Below are 6000 nucleotides of genomic sequence, written 5' to 3' on the forward strand. Positions count from 1 at the left end.
GAAGGGAAGGGGAGCAGACAGAACCAGGCCTTCTGTGAAGGCTGCCACTATGATTTATATGCCATGAGCACTTTGAGGCCCTGATTGAGAGGCAAGACAAAGGGCGGGAGAAGAAACTTAGGCACAGAGCGGGGAAGCGGCTTGCCTTGGGTCTCACCACAGGGTCAGTGGAAGAGCTGAGAATAAAACCCAAGTCTCCTGAGTCCCAAGCTATGCCCCATCTGCTAGATCACACCGCCTTGGAGCTGCACTTAACCCAAATCACCAATCCAAAAACCTTTCCGGGGAACCCTTCAATCTGAACGCAGCTGCCTCCTGGCTCAGTAACAGGCCAAACCATAACCCCAGCTATGAACACCTGGGATATGAACTCCAGGAAATCCTGGATCCAAATCCGGACCTAAGCTTTGTGACTCAGGAGATCGCCCCCTCAGGGGTGGCTCTATCAATTTTGCCACCCCAAGCAGTCACCACCATGCCCAGAAGAGCGGCGGAGCTGCCACCGAATTGCTGCCACGGGACACGGACTGCTGCCCCATTCTAAATGCCGCCCCAAGCACCTGCTTGCAAAGGTGCCTGGAGCAGGCCCTGCTCCCCCTGGCATTCTCCGGCTGAGCATGGCATGTCTGCTCTGTGCACCCTCTCTCTTCTTTTCTGTTTCTTCCACTCCAGGTGTGGCCACATGGCAGAAAAGGGTTTGTGGGCCTGATTCTGTCCTGGTGATTCCCCAGGTGGAAATAATGACACAAGTTCCTACTCATGGGTCAGGGGTTTTTTAACTCTTTCTATGCATAACACTGACAAGATGCTGACTCAGCCCCGGCATCGAGGCCGGATGGAAAGTGCTGACTCTTCAAACAGAAATTTCTATTTAACACACATGCTGAGCCATTTTCTAGCCTCGGTTGACAATAGCTCCATATGTGGGCAGTCCCTTCCCCGCAGAGCATCTTGGAGACTGATCGAGTCACCGCTGAACCCCGCTGAACTCTAGGGCTATGGGCATGTATGAGTGTTTTCAGACAGGGTGAGCGTATTCATCTGGCGTGGTGAGGAGATATACGTCTGTGTGTGTGAGTAAATATAGCTTCCTGCCTTGATGTGTGTGAATCTGTGTGAGGATATGTCTACATGGCAATCTGAGGGGTGATTGCAGTACGTGTAGGCACATCTGAGCTGCCTTTAATCTAGCTTAGTGGTTCTCAAATTTCATTGCACCGTGATCCCCTTCTGACAACAAAAACTACTGCACTACCCCAGGAGGGGGGACTGAAGCCTGAGCCCACCTGAGCCCCACTGCCCCAGGCAGGGAGGCCAAAGCCAAAGCCCAAGCCCAAGGGCATCAACCTCAGGTGGGGGGCCTGTAACCTGAGCCCCACCATCCAGGCTGAAGCCCTCAGGCTTCAGATTTGGATTCGGCCCTAGCAAGTCTAACACCAGCCTTGGCGATCCCATTAAAACAGGGTTGCAGCCCACTTTGCGGTACCGAGCCACAGTTTGAGAAACCCTGTTTAGTGAAGCCATGGACTGTTGCCTGAATTCACACCCTGCGTGGGCTTGCACAGCCTGCCCTGAAGCCAGTACTGCCCCAGCTTCTCTGCTATTGGTACTTGCGCTAGCTAGATCAAAGCTACTTCAGGTATGTCTCCACATACTGCAATCACTTCTCTGACTGCAATGAGACATGCCCTAGGCGTGTGATCCTGCCCTAGGTCTGGAGTTATGTATGTAAATGTGTGTGTGTGTGTAGAACACGTGTTTGTATCAGGGCTGGACAAACATCAAAGGAGACTTATTCGGGCCAGATCCTCAACTGGTATAAATTGGAGAGGCTCAGCTGATTTCAGTGGAGCTGCAGCGATTCACACCAGTTGACAACCAGACTCATTTGGAATTGGCCTGAGTAAAAACTGAATGAGGACCTCAAGATCTGGTCCCTTTAGAACTGCTTCTTGGACTCTCAGAACTCATTCCAAGCTGTGAACTGCTACATGAATGTTTTCCAAAGAGTAATTCAGTGTTTTCAAATCCCATAAAGAAAAGGAGTACTTGTGGCACCTTAGAGACTAACAAATTTATTAGAGCATAAGCTTTCGTGAGCTACAGCTCACTTCATCGGATGCATTTGGTGGAAAAAACAGAGGAGAGATTTATATACACACACACACAGAGAACATGAAACAATGGGTTTATCATACACACTGTAAGGAGAGTGATCACTTAAGATAAGCCATCACCAACAGCAGGGGGGGGAAAGGAGGAAAACCTTCCATGGTGACAAGCAGGTAGGCTAATTAAACCAGTTGGAGAACACTTCAATCTCTCTGGTCACTCGATCACAGACCTAAGAGTGGCTATACTTCAACAAAAAAGCTTCAAAAACAGACTCCAACGAGAGACTGCTGAATTGGAATTAATTTGCAAACTGGATACAATTAACTTAGGCTTGAATAGAGACTGGGAATGGATGAGTCATTACACAAAGTAAAACTATTTCCCCATGGTATTTCTCCCTCCCACCCCACCCCCCACTGTTCCTCTGATATTCTTGTTAACTGCTGGAATTAGCCTACCTGCTTGTCACCATGGAAGGTTTTCCTCCTTCCCCCCCCCCCCCCCCCCCCGCTGTTGGTGATGGCTTATCTTAAGTGATCACTCTCCTTACAGTGTGTATGATAAACCCATTGTTTCATGTTCTCTGTGTGTGTGTGTATATAAATCTCTCCTCTGTTTTTTCCACCAAATGCATCCGATGAAGTGAGCTGTAGCTCACGAAAGCTTATGCTCTAATAAATTTGTTAGTCTCTAAGGTGCCACAAGTACTCCTTTTCTTTTTGCGAATACAGACTAACACGGCTGCTACTCTGAAACCTTCAAATCCCATGTTTCTCTAGGGGAAAGACCACCTGTGGGACATGTCATATAGATACAGAATCCCCCCAAAGCTCAACCATACTGAACGCAGCTACCAAACTATTTTCTTTTCATTTGATTTTTCTCTCTGTCCCTTTTCTCTCAGTCTCTCTGCTCCATTTTTCACTGGATATTTTTCTTCCTGGTGTGGGCTTTTCCTGTCTTTGCTCTGCACAAACCCAGCAGCATTGCAGTGCCAGAGCTTGGGCTGTTTTCCTTCTGCAATCAGGCAGAAGGAATTATCCCGTCCCTTCTGCACAGGATGTGTGTGTTTGGGTGCGTGGGTGTGGAATGCCTGTGTGGATGTGTCGCTCATGGATTCGGTGCTGAGAACTTGCTTCAGGAGAAGCACTGCATCGTAAGCGGCTCGGTGACTGGCTGAATCCGATGCTAATATATTGCTGGGTTTACTTCTTAAATGCATCCGATGAAGTGAGCTGTAGCTCACGAAAGCTTATGCTCTAATAAATTTGTTAGTCTCTAAGGTGCCACAAGTACTCCTTTTCTTTTTGCAAATACAGACTAACACGGTTGCTACTCTGAAACCTGTTCTTAAATACTGTCGCCAGTCCTGTTTATCTTTAGCACAAACACTTCCCATGAATACAGCCTCAGGACTTATAGCTCAAAGGGAGAACCAGACTCCACATGGCTGGCATGCTGTTTGCTCGGTGTGGTTTATTCTGAATGGGGTGGTGTCAGTCTGTGGGTGTCCTGTTTCAGGGGGTGGAGGGGAAATGCTGGGTGCTCTGAGGAGGAGGGGTGTCGCATCACTGAATTCCATGGAAACACAAAGCTTTCGATAAGGAGGACGTTGAGAATGAATTGTTATACCGTTCTCGTTTGCCACTCAGTCTGTCATGAGCTCAGTTCTAAACCGTGTGCATGTACATAGCGCCTCTCCCCCAGGGCTCTGCAAAGATGGGTACGGAGAACTATCCCCAAACCACAGATGTGGTTACCTAGAGAGCACCAGATTCATCCTTGCACTGGTGCCCGGTTCACTCAGGGGCTTCAGGGGCTCTTATGGGGCTTTGCAATGGTGCAAAATAGCCAGGGTGCAGACTCAAACTCCTCCCAACCCCCCGATCCTCCCCTAACTCCTCCGCTGGCCCATTCTCGAATGCCCCTGTGCTCAGGGTGCCTGCGGAGGCAACCCATTGCCTAAAGGCAGCACTGGGCAATGAGGAATAGGCACAGAGAGGTTCAGCAATTTGCCCACACAGTCCATCTGCTGTGCCATGGCCCTTGCAGAAGAGAGCCAGGGCAGGATCGTGATCAATGCATGGGGAGCTCTGTACTGGACACAGACAGACCACGTAGCTCTTCTGTGGTATGGAGAAAATGCTGCTAGAGACACAGATAGGAGCAGAACCCGCAGTCTAACTGCCGGACTTCACAGCCTCCTGCACACACCCCCATGGCACCTAACTAGATTGCCATATCTAGGGGGCTCCTCCATTCCAAGGAGATTTCACAACCACCCCGGTGATTCCCAACATAACCCCCTCTTCCTCTAGCCCTGTCACAGCCCCACTATCCGAGACAGCTGCCATATGAGGCTCGGCAGGTAAACAAGGGACATTGATTAAACTGGCAGGAAGTCCCAGGCAATTGAATGAAGTGGCAATTTATTCCACAGCAGCCCTCCCCCCTGCAGAGTCTTCCACTCCCACCCAGCTGCCCAGCACCCCCAAACTGCAAAGCGGAGCAGGGAGAGGGAGAGAAAAGGAATTCCTTTTGCTGCCTGGAGCCAATGGACTCTCTGTTGCACTTGCCCCAGGAAGGGCCAGGCAAGCTCCTCCACAGCGCCCCACAATGAGACTCAACCCTGCTCCCTAGTGATGAGAGTGACATTTACTCTGTTTCCAGGTTCCATTCTGCTCTCTGGCCTGTGAAACAAGGGGGGGGCAGTTTAGTGCCAATGGTGATGGCATTTTGGGGTGCAGACTGCCATCCTCTGGGACCATCCCTGAGCCCCCCCCATACTCATTTCACCCAGAGGGATTAATCCAGTCTGAATGGGCAAAATCGTATGGTCCTCTGTAGGGTTCTTCTGCTGTGGGAAATAATTAAATAAGTTAACATTTATATGGAAGGCAGCATATCCTAGTGGATAGAGCACTGCACGTGGGTTCTCTCCCCTCCAATTGGTCTGCTGTGTGACCTTGGGCACCTCTTGGCATCTCCATTGGCCCTCCCACCCTCTGTCTCTCTCCTCTACTTAGATTATAAGATTTTCAGAGCTGGGGCTGACTCTTGCTATGTGTTCATACAGCACCTAGCACAATGGGGCCCTGCTCCTGGTTGGGGAATATAAGGGAAGAGAGACATGCGCTCGCGGGGCTTGAGCTAGTGCACTGAAAATAGCAGCAAGGACATTCTGACTCAAGCTGGAGCAGGCTTGAGAGCCTGAGCGTCCACCCAAGCTGAAACATCCACACAGCAATTTTTCAGCGCACCAGCTCAGGATCCGTTACTGTGAGTCTGTATACCAAGTCTGAGACACTCCCTCCCAGCTGCAGTGTAGACATACCCAAAGCACTTCTGTAACAACACCCTAATACTAATAACTGTCCAGCATCTCTCTTTATGGGTCCCCAAACCACTTTGAAACTCCACTGAGTATCAGGAGCACTTATGTGATCGGACAGTGTCTTTAACAATCACTTGTGCTGTACAAATCAGCCCCTTGACAGTATGATGATCATCTGCCACGAATTAAGGGCAGATCTGGGAGCCCTCACTATTGGTGCTGCTGCTATCTTAACCATTTTGCAGCAAGAGCAAGTTCTTTCATCAACAGCACATTTCCTTCCATTCTAGTACAGCGTGTGCATGAGCAAAATATAGAAACTTGTCACTGCGCTAAGCACAAAACAGTATTTTCTGAATGCTCAGCCTCAGTGGATCAGTCAAATGTTCCAGCACTTGCACGTTTTGCTAGCTCCTAAAGCCACATGTTGTGTGAAAGTTCTGCAGATGATTCACCATCCTGAGCAGCTGATCTCCATCGGGGTTTGTCAATGGGCAGGGAAACTCCCACTCCCGGTCGCTGCAAATCCTGAGCGACAGGAATCCCAGTGC

The sequence above is a fragment of the Dermochelys coriacea genome, chromosome 10 (assembly GCF_009764565.3).
Source record: "Dermochelys coriacea isolate rDerCor1 chromosome 10, rDerCor1.pri.v4, whole genome shotgun sequence".
NCBI classification, from domain to species: domain Eukaryota; kingdom Metazoa; phylum Chordata; order Testudines; family Dermochelyidae; genus Dermochelys; species Dermochelys coriacea.